This window comes from Mirounga angustirostris, unplaced genomic scaffold (assembly GCF_029215605.1).
Source record: "Mirounga angustirostris isolate CCGP_5_RB_7025 unplaced genomic scaffold, mMirAng1.0.hap1 SCAF_5, whole genome shotgun sequence".
In the NCBI taxonomy this organism is placed as follows: Eukaryota; Metazoa; Chordata; class Mammalia; order Carnivora; family Phocidae; genus Mirounga; species Mirounga angustirostris.
The window spans coordinates 120,434,728-120,458,282 of NW_026991713.1; positions in this window are offsets into that span (position 1 = coordinate 120,434,728).

Here is a 23,555-nt window from a genome sequence, read left to right on the forward strand (position 1 = left end):
GTTTTTTGTAGATGCTTTTTGTCAAGTTGAGCACATTCCCCTTTATGCCTATTTTTGAGTGTTTTAAATTATGAGAGGGTGTTGAATTTTGTCATGCTTTTTCTGCATGTATTGATATGATTACATGATTTTTCTTGTTTAGCCTGTTAATATTGTGGATTATACTGATTCTTGCATATTGAACTGGATTTATATAAATCCCATTTAGTTGTCACATATAAATATTCTCTTTGCTAATATATTTTTTAAAAATTTTTTTCATGAGTATATATTCATGAGAATATAGAGACCATTTTATATTCATGAGTGGTCTATAATTTCCTTTTATTGTGCTGTCTTTTTCTGGTTTTGGTATCAGGATAATATTAGCTTCATAAAATGAATTGGGAAGTGTTCCATAAGAATGCAATCTCTGTGAAAGCAGGAACATACTTTGTCTTGTTCACTTAGTTATTTCTAAATCTTACAACAATGCTTAGAACATAGTAGATGCTTAGTAAATATCTTGAGCAAACGAATAGGCAATGTAATGTTCCCATGTCACTTAAAATTAACTATTAAAATTGGAAGTTATAAATGGAACTGTTTTTTCCCTTCAACAAACATTTTTTTTTTTTTGCTAGATGCTGGAGATGCCATGGTGATTGAAATGAATATATCTTCAGAGATCTTACAGACTAGCAGAAGAAATAGTAATAAATAACAAAATAGATGTATATACATAAATACATAAATTACATAAAAAATATATAGTTACAAACTGTGTTGAGAGTCCAGAGAGATAAGCACCGGATGCTTTGAGCACAAACCCTAGAAGGACTAGATCTAGCAAGGGGTGTCAAGGAGGGTGGGGGGCTTTCCTGAGTTAAGATCTAAAATGTTAAGTAGATGAATACATAGAGGAAGAAACTTAGGACAGAGGGAGGAACATGGTTATGGCCTCAAGGTAGGAGGAACCACAGAATGTCCACAGAAGTCCAGAGTGGTACAGAGAAGGAAGGAGAACCATGAGAAAGGAAGCTAGGGAGGTAGGTCAGTGGGGCCAGACCATGCAAAGCCTGGGAGCCTCATTAATAGTGTTGGTCTTTATCCAAAGAGCAATGAGAAATTTTAAAAGTTTTTTTTTCTTTTATTCTTATGTTAATCCCCATACATTACATCATTAGTTCTAGATGAAGTGTTCCATGATTCATTGTTTGTGCATAACACCCAGTGCTCCATGCAGAACGTGCCCTCCTCAATACCCACCACCAGGCCAACCCATCCTCCCACCCCCCTCCCCTCTAGAACCCTCAGTTTGTTTTTCAGAGTCCATCGTCTCTCATGGTTCGTCCAACCCTCCGATTTCCCCCGCTTCATTCCTCCCCTCCCTCTACCTTCTTCTTCTTCTTCTTTTTTTTTTTTTCTTAACATATATTGCATTATTTGTTTCAGAGGTACAGATCTGAGATTCAACAGTCTTGCACAATTCACAGCGCTCACCATAGCACATACCCTCCCCAGTGTCTATCACCCAGTCACCCCATCCCTCCCACCCCACCCCCCACTCCAGCAACCCTCAGTTTGTTTCCTGCGATTAAGAATTCCTCATATCAGTGAGATCCTATGATACATGTCTTTCTCTGTTTGACTTAGAGAAATTTTAAAAGTTTTCAAGCCTTGAAATAAAATTATTAGACTTGAGTTTTTAAATCTCACCCTTCCTGCTGTGTGGGGAGTAAACTGGAAAGGGAAAAGAGTAGAGAATCTAATTAGCAGGCTATGGCAATCAGCAGGTGATGTGGCTTGTACTAGGCTGGCAGCACTGGCAAGAGAAATACGAGACAAAGGTGACATACTTTAGTTCACCAGCATACTGAAAACCGAGGATATGATGCAACTCTTGGAAAATCTGACAACTTTGGATATAAATGTCATTCCTCTCTTATTATGAGAACATATAGAAGAAATACAATACTCTTTGGCATAAAATCTTCCAACTTAGGGAGTGGCAACAGCACACTCTAGATGTGTGACCTCAGGCAAGGTACTTAAACATTTCAAGCCTCAGTTTCCCCATTTGTTCAATGAGTTTAATAATGGAGTTGTTGTAAAGGGTGGTAGATGTTGCTGGTGGCCCCTAAATACCTATTCTCCCTGCCTCACAGAGTAAAATAAATGTTGGCCATCAAACAGAAGAATAAATTTCCAGGTACTTTGAAGTTAGACGTGGTTATGTGACAAAGTTCTGACCAATGGGATATAAGAGAAGAATTGTTTGGCAGTGTCTAAGAAGCTTCCTTAAGAGAGCTCTGGCCCCTTCTCTTTGCCCTTTCTCTTTTTTCTTCTCGTCCTCAATATTGCCACCTGGAAGGAATGCTTCCTTTGACCACAGAGCAAGGGCGACCCGCTAGGGATGACAGAATCCTGAGCTGGGAGGCTGCCAATCCCCAAGAAGCCCAAGAAGATCCCCAGGTCTGAATACTGCTTTTCTGTTTTGGTGTTTGTTGGTTTTTCTGCAAGAGAGAGAAATCAACAGAGAAAGACTTTCTTACTAGCCCTGTAGCCTCCTCTTACCTGCTACATAAAGATTAGAAGATGTAATATACATGAAATGCCCAGGACATTGGAAGCCATCTCACTAAATGTTTTGTCTTCCATGCCTCTCCTACCAAAAAATTAAAAAAAAAGAAAGAAAGAAAGAAGAAAGCAAGCAAGCAAGCAAGCAAGCAAGCAAGCCCTTATAATTCTGTTGGCTAATCTAATAGAGAAGTAGATTATATTCTTCCATTTTAGTTTTTCTTCGACTCTGGCAAACTGGAAAACATCCAGGAGAAAACTCTCAAGGAAGCGAGAGGGCCTGGAAACCACATTATAGAGGGAATGGTTAGTTGTATTGCACTTGCTATTTTTAGACAAAGTGTGCCTATGAATAGGTGAGCGGGATCCTGTAGGTGAGCGGGATCCTGTGGTCCCATCTTTTGTGCTGGGATTGCAAGTGGCTTACTAAATGGCACTGCCGGGGGCCAGGGCTGGTGCACTCAGCCGGGAGCTCCAGGGGCTTGGGAGGCAGTTGTGGAGGCTGGGCACTGGTCGGAATCGCCAGTCAGCGCAGAGATCGGTGATTTCCAGGGAGTCCCGGGGTCTGTGCTGGTGTCTCAGGGGCTGCTGAGGAGGGTCCGGGGAGAGGGAGGGCTGGGTGCAGCAGGACAGGTATCTGCTTCTGCCGTGAGGTCCTGGGGAATACAGCTTTTAAAACAAAGATCAGTGTCTTCAAGTTTTTGAAATGTAGCAAGTCCTTTAGAGGACTTGAAGTCTGGGCTGGAGACTAAGAAGGAAGCAATGCTGTTTTCCAATTCCATCTGCTCAGTGGCCTGCTCTTCAGAGCACCAGGTCTGTTTGAACTTACTTCCAACTTAAACCTAGTGGACTTCAGAACGGAGTCAGAGCTAAAAAGTGTAAGTGAAGACATTGAAAGGGCAAATAGAAGCTCCCTCTGAAGGAAGCACGTAAGCTACATTCCTAAGTGCATATCGCCGTCCACATAAAAGGAAACTATCTGGTGGGGAATCAGTCATATCAGTGGGTGGATGTTGATGTTGGCAGTAATGCTTTACCACAGGAATTGGAACTGCTGAAAGGAGATTCAAAAGGATAATTTTCAAGTGGATGGCTTCTAGGCTTATGCTTAATTCAAGTGACTGATGCCCCTGGGGACACCTGTGGTGGCCTCATCACCTTGAGGGACGCTTCATGCTTTGCTTAAATAAGATGCAGCATCCATCGGCACTGTCCCTGGGAAAGTTCTTTTCCTTCCATCCCTCCCGCCACACTCTATTGTATCTTGTGCTTCAGCCATCCTAAGGGACTTGCAGTTATCAGGAGACGTGATCTCCCCTCCCCCACCCCGCATGCTTCCTGCTCTGAAAGTCTGTCCCTCCCCTAGTTAGTGCCCTTGCACATGTCTGTCATTGCCTTGTCTGTCTTGTCTGCCTTCCCCACTAGACTTTCAGCTAGGATGTTTTCTCTCACTTTATTCCAGTAATAGGCTGGCTCCTAGAAGGTGATTAAAAATGTTTCTTGAATGGTTGAGTTAATTCTCCAGTGCACAGGCTAGTTCCACAAAGCTTGAGTATCCCTTACCCTCAGAGATTTTGGCTCACTGCAAGGGGCACTGATCTAGATGCAGCAAAAGCCTCAGGAGCTATTCTGAATGCTTCAGATGGTCTGGCGAGTGGACAGTTGTTTCCACAGACCAGGAGGTTCTATGGACAGGTAGCCAAGTAGAGAGAGTGTCCAGAAAGTGGGGCTGGATAGGTGGGCCCAGGCTTCAGCTTTGTCCCCAACTTGCTGTGTGACTTTGAGCAAGTCCCTTAACCTTTTTGCGCCTTTCTTTCTAGAATCCTTTGTAACCAACCAATCAGTGTCCTCAAAAGGCAGCAAGGCCACACTCAGGTAGCTGTGTAGAATCTTCTGGGAGGAGCTATGAAGGAGATTGCAGGTGTTGAGGGGGACGTCTTTTTTCTCTGGTCTAATTTGGAGGAAGTTCCATTTGGAAGGACCCATTGGAGGACCATTTCTGGTCTTTCCCTGCCCCCTCTTGTACCCTGCAGGAGCTGAGGAGAGATTTCTCTCACTGGGAGAAGGAACAGAGCATGCTTGGCCCAGATCTTTCTTGTCAGAGTCAGTCTTTCTGCAGGGGGTATGAATTCTGGTACCTTCTGTACCCTCACCCCATCCTCACCGGAGAGGCTGCTTTATGGTAGAGGCCTGAGACAGTTAGTGCTGTCGTGACTGGGTGGATGCTATGGACTGAAAGTTTGTCTACCACCCCCCTCCCCCCCAAATTCGTATGTTGAAGCTGTAATCCCCATGGTGATAGAATTTGGACATGGGGCCTTTGGGAGATGATTAGTGTTAAATTAGGTCATGGGGATGTAGCCTCCACAATGGGATTAATGCCCTTATAAAAAGAAAAAGAAACAAGAGATTTCTTCCTATGTGCTCACACCAAGGAAAGGACACAAAAGACAAAACCAAGAAGAGAGTCCTCACCAAGAACCTGACCATGCTGGCAGCCTGATCTCGGACTACCAGCCTTCAGAACTGTAAAATAAATGTTTGTTGTTTCAGCCATCCAGTGTGTGGTGTTGTGTGTGAGCAGATGAAAATGGTGGATAAGCATGGCAGACGGAAGAGCAAAAGGAAGCTCTTTTACAAGAGTTACAGCCCTGTAACTACATTGCCCCACCACCTTATCAATAATAAAGCCAGTATTTGATCTCCATCAGCTTGACTTCTCTGCCTTGTTTCTCAGTAGGAAGGGAAGAAAGGAATACTATGTATAGACACCCTAAACAACACAGAGAGTTGTAAGGCCCAGCCTTGTAAGGAAGTTTGGTGTGGTCAAACCCACTTCAGTTTGGAATTCCTGAGGCAGGATTTCCAGAATTTCTAGTCCAGGCTCTAAACCCCACTGCCTCTGCTGTCTCAGCCAAATCCAGGGGCTTTTCTGGCCCTTCATTTCTTCACCTGTAAAATGCATATGTTTGACTATTTGATCTTTCTAAAGGCTTATGAATCCACGATTGTAATCCACACAAAGAAGGTTCCAGATGTACAGTAAGCCTTTTATCTCTGGGTAACTGGCAGAGACTCTTAGTTCACTATTCATTCTTTAGTAAGAAACTCCAGTTTTTACAGGCTGAGAACTGGAAGATACAACATTGGCTTCTCTTGAAGCTAGGGAGCTTTGTATAGAACATCTGAGAAAGTTTCTTAAGGAGGTTACAGACAGCTGTTAGGTCCTCTCTTGCCCTTCCTCCTTCCTCCCACTTCCTCAGAATGTGCAAACACTGGCTGGAGCCTCAGCAGCCAGGAAGGGCCAAGAAACCATAGTAACAATGGAAGCCATATGCAAAGGTTGGTAGAAAGACAGAAGGATCCTGGATTGTCAGTGACGTGGGAGAACTGCCACATAAACCCTACATTGCCTGCCTCCAGATTTCTTTATGTGAAAAAGAAATGAAAAAGTCACTGTTTTTTCTGGTCTTTGTTGCCAATAGTTGAATGAAATTTCTATTTGGCTTTCTCTTATAATGATAAATCCTTCAACAGGATGGAGCAGCTAAACCAGAATGGTATGGTTCACACAGTTCATCTTTAGAACAGAAATGTTTAATTCACATCCAGAAATCTGTGTCTTGAAGGGTCAGAGAAAATGAAATGCTCCTTTACTTTTGGACACTAGTGGTATCATAGAAGTGGAGATTCTCAGTTTCGATGGACCCCAATCATCAGTTACCCAGTTAGACCGGCCCAACCTAAATGGTTTTTCAGACATCTCTAATAGTTAACAACTGTGGATCCAAACAAAACCTGTTGGCCAAAAATTCTTTCAGGCTGACAAAATGTACTAGTCCCTGCCAAACATGAAATAACTCTTAGTCATTTTAAATGAGCACTCTAAAGCTTTGCAGTCAGGACTTCCTGTGTTTTGCACCCTTATGAAGTAAGTAGTGACAGGAAAATAGATATTCAGCTAAATCAAGCAAGTGACATTCCTCTTGAAGCATGTCAAGACGCTTTTGCAAAGCTCCTGGATTTAACAGAGGCAAGGCTTTCCATGAAGAGCACAGCAAATATTTCTTCCACATTACTACTGATGGTAACTGTGGCATTGTGGGAAGTGCCTGGACTTGGAAGTGGGAGGCCTGGATTGGAACTTGAGTTTTTTCCAAGTAACTCCGTGACTTGGGACAAGTCAGTCAGCTTGTGATCCTCTGTTTCCTTAAACACAGAACTGGGATATTGATATTTATCTCACATGTCAGGACTAAATAATATTGTAGGGGAAAGACCTGGCAAAGAGCCCAATGGAGAGGCAGGTGCTATTTCAGAAACATTATATTGAATCTATGTCACCAGATTGGTTGTCTGGAACCTAGAATCTTACCCTAGAGCGTTTGAATGATTGATTAGGTATATTCAAGTATAGTCAGACTCCACCAAGACATTTGATGTTCATATAAATTAAATTCTTGCTCTTGGTGGCCAAAGGAAGTACTGACAGAGTTTGAGCCATGTGACCTGGTACGGCTCTGGGGACGACTTGCTGACAGCTCCAGTTGGAATGTGTGTGTGGCCAATAGTGTGAAGGATGGGATTGGAATTAACTATCGAGTTTGACAAGTTTACTAATGAGCAGGAGGGTGTAATTCATTGAGGGAGGGAAAGCCCCATGCGGGGGGCTGGCTCTGTGTAGACAAGCTGGGAGAAGTGGGGTTTGGTGGCAGTACCTCAGAAGGGGCTGTATTAGCTCCGTTGGCCAAATACAGAAGCCAGACTAGCTCCCGAGTCAGACCACCTGCTTTTCGGCGCTGGTAAGAGCACTGCTGTCTCTGGTGCCTACATGGGAGTTTTTGTGGAGGGCCTGAGGAAGTTCCAGATGAAGACAAAAGCTCCACAGCAATAATGCACCCTTCCATCCATGTGCCTCTCCCATGTGGGGGCTCTCTCATTGGATCCTTAAAATAACGACTGCATGCAGCCAGGGTGGGTAGTCTTGTCACCTTTTTTAAGAGTGGGTAAACTGAGGCAAAGAAAAGTTGAATGAAGGACTGTTTGGAGGTGCGACCAGAACCCAGTGGGAACTTGGGTCTATTACGGGATTCAGAGACAAGGGCATGGTGCCTCATGCGTAGTTGGCGCTCAATAAATGGCCATTGTTGATGATGCTGAGAAAGGCGGGGTGGACTTGGAGTTCTTCCGCCCGGGAACGAGGGCATTCATGTGACTCAGTCGTGCTCTTTAAGGACTTGTGGAAGAAGCCCGCTACCTGCTTTCCATTTTTTTCTGAGGACAAACCAAGAGGAAATTGGTTTCAGCCACATGTGGAATCTATACATTCATTCCGAAGTGAGCATTCTCTTCAAAAGAAAAAAAAAAGGAGCCTCAGGATGCAAGCTGTGCAAAATCAGTCAATAAAATAATTAAGTTAATGGCAGCCATAACCTGTTCAAATAAAAGCTAACCCAATATATGCCATGGAAACAGCGTGTTTCTGTCACACGCAACTCAGGTGAGCACATTTTTAAAATGGGGACTTCTCATCTGATCCTCAGCTTGCCCCCGCCCACCTCCCCCAGTTCCTGGTGAATTCCAGGGGACAGGTGTCCTCGCTAGATAGCGCCTGCCTTTGGGGAAGGAAGCCATCAAGAGGGCCGCAGGGCTTCCTCTTAAGATGATGATTTGAAGGCAGGACTCTGAGCACTTTGGGGCCATAATTAACACCTGTGACCCCCAGGTGCTGACGCGCAGCTGGAAACAGCAAGCCCGAGGCCCCGGTTCATAATTCAATAACCTGGTTTGTTCACATTGCTTTTGCTTTTTCCTGGGGCCTCCGGGCTCTGAGCTCTGCAGCCCTCTGTCATTATTCTCTCCTTTCTTTTACCTTTGCCAGTTTACTCAAATTGTCCCCATTGTTCCCCTGGACCCACTGTGTCATCAAGATCAGTGCTTTCAAATGTTAATCCTCTGGGGAGTTGGTTCAGCTTCTGAATCAATGTGTCTGGGTGGGGCCTACGACTCAGTATTTCTAGCAAGCTCCCGGGGGATGCTGATGCTGCTGGTCCTCAAGCCACAGGTTTTGTTGCAAGGCTCTGAAGTGTCCCTTGCTTGGAAAGGGAGCTTGTTTCCCTGTCCTGTACCCTCCTGGCCAGTTTGGAGGGCATGACACCAAGGCACCTGTGTGACTGGGATATAGGAACAGAGTTAGACAAAGCTAGATCAATGAAAACCTTCCTTCTGAGATTTGTTAGCACCAAAGAAAGCAGAGGAACATCCTATCTTGGGAAACTTTCAAAATTCTCTCTTTCTCTTGCAGTGGGTAAGTGTTGACCTTGGGTTCACCTAGAGCTGAGTGCAGGAAAGGAAATTATAACCAGACGTTTCTCTGAGCCATTACATTATGGAACCCAGGAAAGAATGATGGATAGGACCGAATCCCAAGTAATCAAACCATTGTTTGGTCCTCCTCAGTTTTGTTTTGTTTTTTTTTTGAGCCAAATGTCTAAAATTCTAAATTACATATTTGAATAGTTTTGCATTTTCAAAGCAAAGCTCCAGCAGGGGGTACCTTCCATATACACATAGACTTCATCATTATAATGATTTTCCTGTTCTATGTGCAATGAGCCAAGAGAGTCTTCAAAGGCCTTTTACCAAAATGCATTTTCCCCCTGAAATATTCATTTAAGCAATTCAGCTACCTACCCCAGGCTCATGAAAAATTATTTAAATAATTGCTCTAATTCTCTGCTTCAGTTTGCTAATGTAGATCTGGCCTTTGCCTATAGATTTATTGCCAGCTTCATGTTTTTCAGGGAGCAAGAATTACTGAAGGGTTGATGGTTTCATTGAGGTTTACTGCTGAGGCATTAGAAATAACGCCATGGAGTATGACTCCATGTCTAATAAATGCCAGCTACATACAGCGGGGATCTTCCCTGAAGATATTCCGACTCCGGAAAAACTCGTCTTCATTCTACTCAGCTTTGATGTGACTGTGGCTGGAGGCAGTTTGGTTGGCAGTTGCCGGGAGGAGGAAAGTTCGCAGAACCAGTGCAAGACTGATGTCTGAATGTGACTTGATGATAAGGGGTGATGATAATAGGAGCCCACATTTAAAAAATCCTGGTGGCATCCTAGGTCTCCAAGTGAGAGAAATAAGAAATATAACTGAACCTCAAGGACATCAAAAAACCCAAAGCACATGGCAGAATTATGGGCGAAGGAAAAGAGAGAAACTAAACCTTTTAGCGGCTGTGCGCGGACTCCGAACAAGGCTGCAACACGGCCATCAAGGTAGATTCTACCTTGTCACAAAACAGGCATGCGCAGTAAGTGGGAGGTGGGCCCGCTCTAGGTTCTCACTTTCCATGGTGCTCGCTCCCTCCCTGAAACACACAAGCCGGGACTTTTGCCCAGGAAGGCGAAGCGCCTTCTATGTTCTTAACCTCAAAACTGTTTAAAGAGCTACTTTAAGAAAAATAAACAAAGGCTTTCAGAAACTCCATTTCTCATTAACAGGGACACCCTGTTGAAATTGTAGTCACCCCCAGGGCCACTACGATGTTCTATTTGGAAGCTGTCAGAGTCCTTCCTTGGACTTTTTATTACTCACCTAACAAGCGGTGCCTGGAAGTTTTCTTTTGCCTTCAGTGACTTCCACCCCGTGGGTATTGCGACACTCTGGCTGGTGGAGCTGAACTTTTCCAGCCTCGTCGAATTTCTCCTGCTAAGCAAGCAAAGCAGACATTTGGCTTCTAAAATATTCCATAATGCCACAAATATTTTCTAGATGGCTGGCCTGGGTTGGAGTCTCTTAGAAGGATTCCAACCTCACTCCATTATCTAAATTGTTTAATTTGAGTGACACTCAATATGGCACGGAGGGGGGGAGCATTTGTCTTCTCATTTAGTTATTGATGAGCTGCTGATATTTTCGTGCAGCTGAAAGGAATGGTTTGTTTATCTGCAACTCGTTCTGCTACCATTGCCGCAAGAAGCTGTTGCTTTGGAATCTGATGGCGATACTGGGCTTTGATCTCAACTTTGCTCCTTGGCCTCATTGTCTACATTCCAGCTTTTGCTTCCATTCACCCAATTGCCTAATCCAGGAAACTGGATGCCATTCTTGACTTGGCCCTCTCTGTTCCTGGGATCTAATGATGCACATAGAGAACCTAGTCATTTCTTTCCCCAACCACGGCTTACTTACGTCATTTCCCTCCACAGGGACTGTTGCCCTTGGGATGAAGCCCAACCATCTTAGGGCCTGTTAGCATCTGTTCACCTCTCCAGCCTCATGTTTCCCCACTCCCCTCCCTCAGCTCTATGCTCCTGCCCCACCGAGCTGCTTCTGTGGTCTCAGATGTGCCATACTCTCTCCACAGGCCTTCAAGTGTGTTGTTCCTTTGGCCTTGAATGTCCCCTCTTTCTTCTCTTGTCTAACTTGTACAAATCCATTAGGCCTTGTGTTAGGTCATACTCCCACCTCAAGCTGTGCCCTCACTCACAGACATACCCCCTCCACAGCTAGCCCAAGTGACAGAGCAAAGCTTTCACTCAGGTCTGTCTGAGCCTCGAGTCCTTGTTTCATCCACTGTGTCATTCTACAGCTCCAAAGAAATACAGCCTTTGTCTTTGTCCTCTGGGGCTTGCCCAAGTTGGAGAGAAACAATTTTGCTTGCCTAATCCTGGCAGCTTTTCTCCAGTTGTATCATCTATGTCAGTGGTCATACTATCTGTCACTCAAATAGGATTTAACAACATCCTTCTATTCTTTCCTCTGCTTGCTCTTACTCATGGTAACCCCCATATCTAACATATCTGGAAAGGTTGACAGTCACAGATTTCCCTATTTACTCTTCAAGCCAAAAAAATCAGTAGCCAGGCCCTTGAAGTTGGGATCCCTGAGCCCTGCTTGATCCAGTCTTGCTTTATGAATATACATATTATTACATAGAGGTAACCGATGAATCATTGTTTATGGATAGGTTAGTGTCATGGATAGGTTAGCGTTTCCCAAACCAGTATCATAAAGAGTTGTCATCATCTCAAGCAATATTTCATGAAAAAAAAAAACCCAAACCCATCTCTGGTCAAATATATCTGGCTAGCGTGCTGTACTATAAACACCTCTACACTTCTCTAGGAGGTGTTTATGATGTGGGAATTCCTCTAGAATAGAAACCAGTTTAATAGAGATTATAAGTGTCTGTCTCAACATGAGACAGCTGGTTAGTGATGAAGCTGATAGGGAACCAGATGTTCTGTGACTGTCGCTGCAGCCATTTATACAGATCAGGCAACCCTAGCCCTGAGTCTTCCTGGCTATAGATGATAGACATTTGGAAGATACAGTCACCCTTCCAGACCACAGGAGTCTAGGTCAGACAAGACAGACACTGTGGCATATTAAGCCAGTCACTTAAAACCTAATAGTCTGGTGAACAGAGAAAGATCACCTGGGAACCAGTCTCTGGATAATGATTCTTGATATCAAACTAAGTTCCCTGGCTAAGACTCTGTTACACAATAGAATTGCTTTGAGTTTTCCTCAGCTGTGTTCTCAGAGTAATCACATTTAAAAGAAGACACAGTGAACCAGACACCCATCTCATAGGATGGCACACTGAGATCTGACAATCTATTTCCATTCCCTGTAAGCTGTTCCTGCCATCTCACACGCGGCAGACAGATGCTGTGCATCAGGCAGCTATATCCTGGAGCACGGTTTGCATTACCAGACATCTTGCTCCCCTACTAACTGTCAGGACTGTACTGAACTTTGTTAACTCCAATTTGATTACCTAGTATTAGTAAGCTAATAAATCAAAGAGTGGGTGTTTCCAACCGTAAGAAAATATAGACTCACCCATATATAGATATCATAAGGAGACGTTGGGATATGTGAAAAATTGTGAAAAGGGTAGTTTTGAAAATGTGCTGTTGCTATAACAATTAGCAATTTGGTTAAATGTCTTTGATGTGGGCTCTACAGTGTAGTCAAAAGGCAGGTAGTGGAGGACATTGCAGGTGGGCAAAATGCATGGACACAGGGGTGTGTAATCTCCATGAGCAAGGCTGCAAAGTTCTTACATTTCTTTCATCATTACGTCTTTTCCACTCATTGGGGTCTTTTGGAGCCTCGGGATTTCTCCTTGATTTCTATTTTCTTATTTATAAGCATATTCATACCTTTATCCTCATATTTATGGAGTCTGAGCTGGTTCTCGGCTGTGTCTTCCACTTCACTATTTGGATTGGATGTCATCTGAAGTCTGTCGTTTTCTCTGTTAGGTTGTGAGCACTTGGAAGACAAAGGATTTGTCTTCTTTGCTTTCGAATCCCAGATCCTAGCATGCAGTAGCCATTAATGACTGTTTGCTGAGCAAAACATGATAGTACCATATGCCCTCGTGCAGCTGAACTGGCCAAACCATTTTGCATGTTAAACTTCTCTCTCGGTAGTTCTCTTAGGCAAAATGAGCATTGCATAGCACTGTTCTCAGGATTGTATTATCATTGGATATTAGAGTTGAGAGAAGACTGATCACCTAATGAGGAAATCAAGAAATTATGATTATAGACCAATATTCCTCATGAATATAAATGCAAAAAATCCTTAAGCAAATGTTAGCAAATAGAATGGAGCAACATATAAAAGGATACTGCATCATGTTTATGGGCTGAGTTGTGTCCTGTTACCAAATTTATATGTTGAAGTCCTAACACCCAATACCTTAGAATGTGACTATATTTAGAGTCAGGGTTTTTAAAGAAGTAATTAGGTTACAATGAGGTAATTAGGGGAACCCTAATCCAGTGTGACTTGTGTCCTGCTAAGGTGAGATTTGGACACAGACATACACAGAAGGAAGGCACTGGGTTGACCCAGGAAGAAGATGACCGTGTGCAAGCCACGAAGAGATACCACGAATAGACCCTTCCTTCGTGGTCTGCATAAGAAATCTCACCTGCTGACACCTTGATCTCCAGAACTGTGAGAAAATAAATTTCTGTCTCTTAAACCACCCAGTCTGCAGCCCTACGAAACCAATATGCATTATAACCAAGAATTAACGGAAGAAAGAAAAAAAAATCATATGATTATTTTAAATCATTTCAAATTTTAGAAAAGGCATTTGAAAAATTCAAAGCCTATTTATAATTACAAACTTTCAGCAAACTAGAAATAGAAGGAAATGTTCTCAATCTGGAAAAGGGCACCTACAAAAAATTTGAAAGGGAAACTTGAATATTTTTTTGGAACAGGATAAGGGACACCTGCTCTCACCACTTCTATCCCATATTGTATTGAAGGACATAGTGCAATAAAACAAGAAAAAGGAATAAAAGCCCCAATATTAGAAAGGAAGAAACGAAACTGTCTTATTTGCATTTGCAGATGACATGTTTACATATGGTAAAAAAAAATCCTCAGGAAGATGCAAAATCACAAGTAGAATGAACAAATTCTCAGGATACAAGGTCAACGTGCAAAGAACAAATATATTTCTCTAAATAGTAACAAACACTTGGAAAGCAAAAATTTAAAAAAACATTTGCAAGAGCATAAATCTCAAAATTCTTAGAGATAAATTTAACAAAAAATGTGCAAAACAATGTGTGAGATTGCTTTACTGAAAACTATGAAATATTGCTGTTCATGGATTGGAAAACCCAATATTTGCTAAGGCATCCATTCTTCCTAATTTCATTCAACATATTCAAAATACAGAATTTTGGGGTCAAAATCGATGAGCTGATTCTAAAATTTATATGGAAATGCAAAGGACCTAGAATAGTCAAAGCAATCTTGCAAAATAACAGAGCTGAAGGACTTACAATACTTGATTTCAAGACTTTAAAAATTATGGCAACCAAAACATTATGACAATGGCATCAGAATAGTCTAGAAATAGTCCTATGTTTATATGGTCAATTGCTTTTGACAAAGGAGCCAGTGCACTTTAAAAGGAAAGGTGTTGGAATGACTGGATAAATTGGATAAGTTGATGGGAAAATTTTAAAAGGTAGCATTTGTGGCCCAGAAAAGTTAAATAAGTTACTCCAAGTCACACAGATGGGTCAGAACTCCTAATTTGGTGGTTTGGAGTGGTTTCTATTGCCCATAATGCTTCTTTTGATAACAGTGTGGTATATTTGCCTTTAGTTTGTACGTAATGTAGTCTGAATTTATGTGGCTAGGTAATTTTTCCAGTATGTTTCTGGTATCTATTTCATTACAAAAGAGTGCTGAGATTTAACAATAAGTGTGCTGCCAGAATGGCACACACCTAACCAGCCATATGAGCTATAGTCTGAGTTAATCAAAAGTCCTAACAGTGGGATCTTGTCTCTCAAGGGTGGTCTTTACCTAGTACTTTCTTAATGCTATTAATACATACCTTTTTTCATTTTCTTTTTTGAGTTATTTGCTTTTTTCATGATGCTCGTGAAATGAGCAACGAAAAAGAATATCCTTCAACAAACTCTGTTTCTCTTATTTTGATCATTAATGAATCATAATTGGATTAAGGTAGAATTGGGTATTGAGGCAGATCGAAAAGAACTGACAGTTTCAGGTCAGAAAACCGTGGTATCTGCACATTGCAAAGTTTTATATTTTCTGACAGCTTGAGTCCATGAGATGGGAGATTTTTATTTTGTAAATCTAGTTTGGATATCTTTTGAAAATACTTTTAAAAAAGTATCAGGTAAAAACCCGTGTAAATATCACCAAGCATGAGAAAAGAAAACACTGATGATACTAGATATTTGTAAAGAAAGGGCACAATGCGCTAAGCAGTGGGGTTTTAGAAAACAGCCCAAATTCCAGATTCTTGAGCTTGATGGGTTCATGCCCTACATCTGCCTGGATGTGAGTTCTGACATGTCAGAGAGATACTTCGTGGAACTCTCCTACTAAGTGGGTTGGAACATTTCTAATACTTTGGGACTATGTAATATTTGCAGTTACAATTTCATAGGAATCTAGTATACTAGATATGGGAAAGAACTTTGAGATGTCATTATCCAACCAAGTACAGAATATAGATGAAGTAATTAAGGCTTAGACAAGTTCATTGACTTGATCAGGCTAACGTAGCCAGTAACTATTCCAGGGAAGGAGTCAAGCAGGTGTTCTGATGCCAAGGGCAAAGCTGCTGTCATGATACCCTGACACCTTACAACTTCCATTCCCCCCTCCCCACCCCCAGCACACAGGTAGATTTAATGATATAAAAGAATGTTAAGTGGGACTTTTCTGGTCTTGGATTTTTTTTTGGCTGAGAATAACACATATTAAAGACCAGGGTTGGCACTTATATTTGGAGGACTTGCTAAGAAGGTGGCTAAGAGATGGTCACAGCCCCACAGCCACCTCCAGCCACTTGGGAGAAGAGCCGCCATTTGAGCACCTTCCACACAGAGGATACCAACACCTGACCACCACAGAACCACTCCTAGAGGAATCAGAAGCAGCTCCTGAGTTGGGGGAGGACATTGAGGGAGGAGAAAAAAAAGCTACTCCAGGTATTTGAATGTGGATAAAGTCTAAGCTGTGGAGAAGGGGGGAAGTTAATAATGAGATGACAAATGGAAAATTTTAATACCTGATTATGGGTCATTTATTAATATTTATTTATTAATATCCAGAAGACCTTGAAAAAATTATGGGCTCTTTCCATATCAGGGTGGGAAAGGGGAATCTACCCGAGCAGCCTGAAGAGAGTAAAGGAGAGAAAGTTGCTTCCTGCTCCTGCTAACTGAGCTCAGCTGGTCCGAGACATTGGTTAAAATCTTCTGGGTTATTTACACACTCTTGAAGCATGTGTACAGAGCTCATCTGATCATACGTGACTAAGAGGGTTTCCTGATTCGGGGGAGTTTAGAGGTCATGGGGAGATGGTTTAATCTATCTTCTTGGAGACCCCACAGGGCTACTGCAGTGTGACTAATCAGGCCGCTATGAAGGAAAATGAATTTCTGACTCTGATTTCTGAGATATGTTGATAAAAATTTAAGAAGATAGTACAGAGAATTCTCCCATATCCTCTTACCCAGTTTCCCCTAACAGATTAACATTAGTATGGTACATTTGTCACAATTAATGAACCAATATTAATATATTATTATTAACTAAAGTCCATGCTTCATTTAGATTTCCATAGTTTTTACCTGATTTTTGAGATATGTTGAGTTTGTTTTGTTGGGCAATTAAGCTTCCAGAATAGTCTTGGTCATTGATTAGGAGGTGTGATTTTTCAAGGGAGGTGGCCCTAAATGGGAAGGAGTGTGCCTATCTGTTTGGAATCGCACTTCTCAATTATTGTAAACCTAGAATTCTAGTAGTTTCTTAAGTCATCCGAATTTCTGCAAGTATGCGTATGTGGTAAAGAAAAAATAACAAGCAAGAAGACCCTTCATGAAGTGAAACATGTAAGAACTTTCTATTGTGTATAAAACTGGTTGATTCTAGTTAATTCCATGAAACAATAAAACTTTTAAATCTGACATCATCTGAAACTGGTACAATCTCTAAAGTCTGAATCTCTGCCTTAAGGTGTTTTTTTTTTCTATTATTTTTAGTTTCAGGGGAAAGTGTATTTTTAGTTTTCAAAAAATGCAATGATTGCATAAATTCTTTTCAGCCCTGGTAATTTGGTTGGCAGTCCTTCTATCTGTGTGTATGTAGATGGTGGGAACATAGCTTTCTGATGAATTATTCTCTTCTCCCTTTGATAAAGGACTTTAAAATATATTATCATTCTTTCTCCAAATAGAAGTGGGTCATTATTTCCCCTACATTGTTCCCTCGAAAAGATGGAGTTTTTTCCATGAGCTGTGCAGATAGGACTATCGGCTTCAAGCGTGCAATCAGCAGTGCCATATCCTTTCTCATTGTTTCTAAAATCACCATGTGGCTCTAACCAGTTGTAAAGCTAGGGTTCAGGGCCACGCTTTGCTATCTAAGACTCTGTCCTACTTCCTCACTATGCTGGATGTTTACAAATTACATTCCTACCTCCCTGTCGGAATAGTCTCTGTTGGAATAGTCTCTGTTGGCCCATCCAGAGTCATATTCTAACCCCTTTCTGTCCTAGAAGCCTAGATTGTTCAAACTACATAGACTGGTTCCTTCGATCTATGGCTTCTCATTGGATCTGCCCAGTGGAAAGCACCAGCAAGAGATGGGAAGGAGGAAAGTGAAGCTGAGGTATTCATTTTTGTGCCTCCCTCCAAGTTCAGTCACCAACAGTGGGTGGTATCTCCAGACTGAGGGCATGGCTCCTGTCCAGGGCCCCTTTCTGTCCACGTGTTCAGCACCACTCTTTCCTTCTACCTTATCAAGTCTAGGGGTGGTGATGCACTGCTGTAACTAGTCTGGGTCGGTGCATTATCCCTTGTGGGTCCCTGCCTCTGCCCTTACTTCATAAGTTGTCCCTTGGTTATACTGTCCTCAACATACCCAATTTGAGAAAGACATTTTTTCTTTCTACTGGGACTCTAATATATTTTCTCTTTAATGACTCCTCATGAAGAAAATGACAACATCCTTTCCAATCCTTCAAGGACTTCAGTTGTCATTTAATTAAAACCTTCTTCAACTCATTTCTGTATCCCTATATCACTTTCTAGAATCTTCTATTACAGACCTTTGATGGTGAACAGTTGCAGAGCAAAGATTTATATTTCTGTTAGCACCCCCTAAACCATGAGTTCTTCCAGTCCGGGAACATCTGTGTGTCCTCATCACTTCGTAAAGAACTTTTCTAATATATAGACCTTTGCCAGTATCCATTTATTTGGAAAAGACTTGATAAAATGCACACAAAATGAAAGTGAAATGGGAATAATTAGTTGCTTACTGTGTTCTCCTACAGCAGTTATTATTTTAATGGGGATCAGTATAGCATATCAATTAGCTGATATAATCAATCAACCATGTCAATAATATGGAATCTAGGGCTTCAGACATGGGCCTGTTGGTGGCATATTTTGAAGAAAGGAGACCATGTTGAGGTCAACATTTGTTCCAATATTTTGCCAATGTCATTTTGCATCACCACAAAGTGGAAAATGAACTTTGTGGCCAGAGAGGCCTGTGTTCAGGTCCCAGTTCTATTACTTATGACCTGGATGACCTCAGGAAAATGATCTCTTTCCCACAGAATTCTTTTGAAAACTTGCAATATCACTTTTTCCCCTCTCCAGAAACAGATTAGGAATGCAACAAATATTATTCATTTGGTAAATATTAGTTTATTTTCTCTTCTCTTCTTTCAGACCAAATAAATCACAAAGGCCAAGAATTGTAACCCAAAGCAATGAAGAACCAACAACAACCAAAAAGCCATAGGGATCAGTAGTCATAGCAGTAAAGCCAAAACCAGTTCTGGGTTTTTAATTAGCTTTCCAATGTGGCTTCCTGTGATTTACCAAATGTAAGCAGCTTCTCTGGGAATTGGAAAATCTAAAAGCACATTTGTTTAGCCTAGACATTCTGTTACTTGGGTCAGGAACTAAAATCCTGTGATTCACATTCTCACAACAAAAAATTTCAGATGTAACTTGATATTCTAATATCTGTTAAAGCTTAGGCAATAGCACATTTATTTAGCCAAAGTGGCACAGTTAAGTATCTTAGAAGCACAGATTCACCACGAAAATGAAGAAGAGGAGGCTTTCTGTTGGGTCCTAGAGCTAGTTAGTGGCAATGACATGATTTGAACCATATCTTATCTAGTGCTCTTTTTAGCATATTTTTATTTTTACATTATTATTATTATTATTTTTTGCCAGAGAAGAATGGTATTGAAAAATGCAATTGCAATTCTTGGCAAAGGCAGTTTTAAGGACTGTGATGCCCTTCTTTCTGTTAGCTTGGGAAGGCTATATGCATTAAAATGAAGCCATTTATCTTATGGCTTGATAGGTACGGAGAGTAATGGATTTGTGTAATACCAAAATAGCCAGTCAGTTCCATCAGTTCAGGGAAACAATTGGGAGCCCTCGGGAAGCCATTAGCCCAAAGGTTCATTTAACTGAGTGAGCCAGTTTATTCTAAAAAGCTGCATCATTTATCCTGGGTGGATTGCATCCAGCTAGGAGAATGTGACTTAGGATTTGCCAGTGACTGCATCCTTCCATTTGCTTCAGTGGACTTCTCCTTCAGCTCCTATCCCCATCAGAAAATTGACTGTGGAGATATCCATGGAGAAGTGGTCAGAGCCAGAGGAAATGGAGCCATCCTGCTGCCATCTTCTTACTTAGCAGGTGCTCAAGACATTTACATTGAACCAAGATGGAGAATTGTGGCTTCACTTTCTGTGTGTGGGATTTTGTGCTGACCTGGAAAACTCAAGCAGTATCTCTAAACTTTCAGCCAAGCTCTGCCTGTGCTGGTAACGTTGGAATTATTCTGAAGTTGGAACAAAACAAAAAAAGAGAAAACATTTTAAAGCAAATGAAGTTAAATTTGCTTTAAAATGTTTACTTCACAGACACTAAGGGTGTTGATTTTCTTTCGGTCTGCTTTGTCCATTTCCATTTCTGTGGGAATTAATAAAATAGTGGCACTGATAAAAATTATCCTATGGGTCCACAGTCATTAGCTTTACTAATTAATTAATTTTAGGGATTCCTCACTAAAAGAGTGTGTGGTTTTGAATTTTTAATTGAAAGTGTCCAGTTTCCATGTGTATTCATTACCATAGCATCAATAGATTGAAGTCACACTCTTGTCAATGGATTTCACGGTCACAGCCTTTTCAGAACCATGCTATAGAGCATGTTGTTTTGAGTTTTCCTCCCAATGAAAGCATCTTAACAGTTTGAGAATAACAACAATAACAACCAATTCCTGTGGATGGAAATTAAAGAAGAAAATGGTTGTCTGGTTGTCCATTGCAGTTACTATGTTTGTTAATAAATTACCTGGAAGCCTAGAGATGGAAAGCAATCATTTTTTATGCTAATATATTCTGTTGGTTTGGCAGCTAGAAGGGGCCTATGGGGACAGCTTGCCTCTGCTCCATAATATCTGGGACTTGAGTTGCGAAGATTCGATGGCTGGAGAACTGGCATTATCTGAAGGTTCATTTACTCACATGACTGGCAGTTGATGTTGCAGTCAGCTGGATCTCTGCTGGGGCTGCTGGCTGGAACATTGATTCTCCATGTGGCTGTTTGAGCTTCTTCACAGCACAATGCCTGGGTTCCAGCAGCGAGTGCCCTGAGAGAACCAGGCAGAAGCTGTATCATTTATAATCTGGCCACTGTTACTTCGGCCCTTGTAATAAGCCTGCCCCAACTCAAGGGATGACAACATAAACCTCACCTCTCGATGTGGAGAGTGTCAAAATCACAATGAAAGAGGCCATCTTTGGAAAATGCAGTCTGCCACACCTGCCACTGTCCACCACATCTTCCTTGATGAGGCGGGAAGTATACGGTACCATGTCTTTGCTCTCCATGCTCTTCCCATGGCCTCGTGCCCTGCCCCAGTCTGGCTGTTTCTTCATATTTTACAAAGTGTATGATTAGCTAAGCACCCCCCGACCTTAAATATCGAAAGGAAACCCTGATTTCCCTTTTCCCTAATCCCTTTCCTGAGGACTGCATGAGAAATTTTATATGCTTCACAGAATCTACTTTGCCTTGAAAAAAAACTAAGGAAATAAAGAGGTCATTAAAGATGCATTTCTGGGACCAAAAAACAAAAAAATGTAGAAAAGACGGATAGTGCAGACCCAAGATTAGTAAACAAAACTTGTCAGGGTCTAAATATTTTTGCGGTTTTATTAAAGAGTAATTGAAATACAATAAACTGCCCATATTAAAAGTGTGTGATTAGTTTTCTTTTAACAAATATATACACACATGAAACCATCACCTCAGTCAAGATAACACATGTATTTATGTTCCCCTCCCCCAAATTTGTACATATCCTTCCTTCCTCCTTCCTGGTGATTTTGTACATCTTCTTTGGAGAAAGATCTATTGAAATCTCTTGCCAATCATAACATCTCCTTGTCTTTTTAATTTTTTGAACTTTGAGAGTTGTTTATGTATTCAGGATATACGTTCCTTATTAGATAAATGATTTTCCAATATTTTCTTCCATACGGTGTGCGGCCTTTTTGCTTTCTTGATCGTGTGCTCTGGAGCACAAACTGTTTTGATTTTGACAAAACCCAATTTCATCTTTATTTTTCTTTTGTTGTTTGTGCTTTTAGTGTTATATCTAAGAGGTCAGAGCCTTACACATCCAAAGATTTTGTAGGTCAGAGATTCGCACCTGTTTCCTTCTAATAGTTTTGTAATTTTAGCTTTAACATTTAGGTCTCTGCTCCATAGATATGGTGTAAGGTAAGGGTCCAACATTATTCTTTTGCAGAGGGATATTCAGTTGTCTCAGACATTGGTTGAAAACCCTCTTCTCTCTCCAGTTGTCTTGGCACCTTTGTCATGTTGGCCGTAAATGTAAGGGTTTACTTCTGGACTCTTAGTTCTATTCCTTTGGTCGATATGTCTGTCCTAATGCCGGTGCCCAACAACTGTGAGTCCTGGAGACTTGGAGTCAGTTTTGAAATAGGGAAGTATGAGTTCTCCCACCTCACTCTTCCTTTTCAAGATTATTTTGATTATTCTGGTTTTCTTGAACTTCCATATGAATTTTAGGATCAGTCTGTCTGACTTCTGGAGAAAAAAGGTGGTAGTTTTATAGGGATCATGTTAAATCTGCAGATTAATTTGGGGAATATTGTCATTTTAACAATCCATGAGCATGTACTGTGGACGGAATTGTGTCTGTAAGTAGGATTCAAACTCAGATTGTCTCTCGCCAAGTTAGTGAGCTTTGCACTTCTTACAGCTGCTCATTGATTTACTGATTCATTTAGTCATTCAGAAAAATGTTAATGAATTTAATCTGTGCCAACCTGAAGCATAATATTTATTTGTTCTGGAAAACCTTGTCATAAGAGAATGTTCTCTTAATTTATTATTGTTTATTATTGTCTTCTCTGTGTAGGAACTGGGTTATCACTTAAACAATGTTTGTCTTTAACTCTACAAATTGTAGGGGCACTGTGGGGGTAAAATGAAGAAACAAATTGCCATGATCCTCAGGAGCTTAGAGAGTGCCGGTAGAGATACACACAGGAGATGATTATTGTAAGTGCTGGAAGAGAGGAATATCCAGTCTATTCAGAAAAAAATAGCTGATGAGAGGTCTTATGTATAACAGTCACTGGGCGAGCACTGGAGACTCAAAGACGAATATGACATGGGCCTTGCTATGGACAGGTCAGCTTATGGCTTAATGGGAAGAACAGATTTATAAATATATATTGTCAATGTGATGCATTTGATGATTGATATATTAAGGACACGGAAATGGAAGATATATTAGGAGCATGAAGGAGGGACACTTAGCTTGGAATTCATTGAGGTGGATTGGTGAGGGCACTGGGCTGCAAAGAGAAAGGGCCTTTATGTCAGCATACTAGCTCCCCTCATCACTGGGGGAGAGCTGGAGAAGCAGATTAAGGCTAAGATTCCTGAGCGACACTCAAGAATTTTGGCCTGTGGAGGTAACTATCAACCACGCAGCATCACCACAAAATATAAATGGCTTTAACTCAAATCTACTGCAGGAACCAGGAATGTATGCTTCTCGTTAGGAACTCCACCTTTCAACCACTCCTCCACCTTTCAACCACTCCTACTTCTGCAAGCTGGATATTTCTGCTGCCACCTGCAATGGTTAGCAAAAACAGAAGCTCCACACAGAGCCTGTTTCCTCACACGGCTTACCCCAGAATCGTGTGCCTGCTTAGGTGCAAATGATATATTACATAGCGAAAAAGATAGAATTATCTTCTTTGGGGTGATCTCTTGGGCAGTCCTTCTCAGCCTTGGGCTTACATTGCAATTGCCTGGATATTCATTAAAAATTCCTATGTCTGGTTCACATTCCAGAGATTCTGATTTAATTGGCC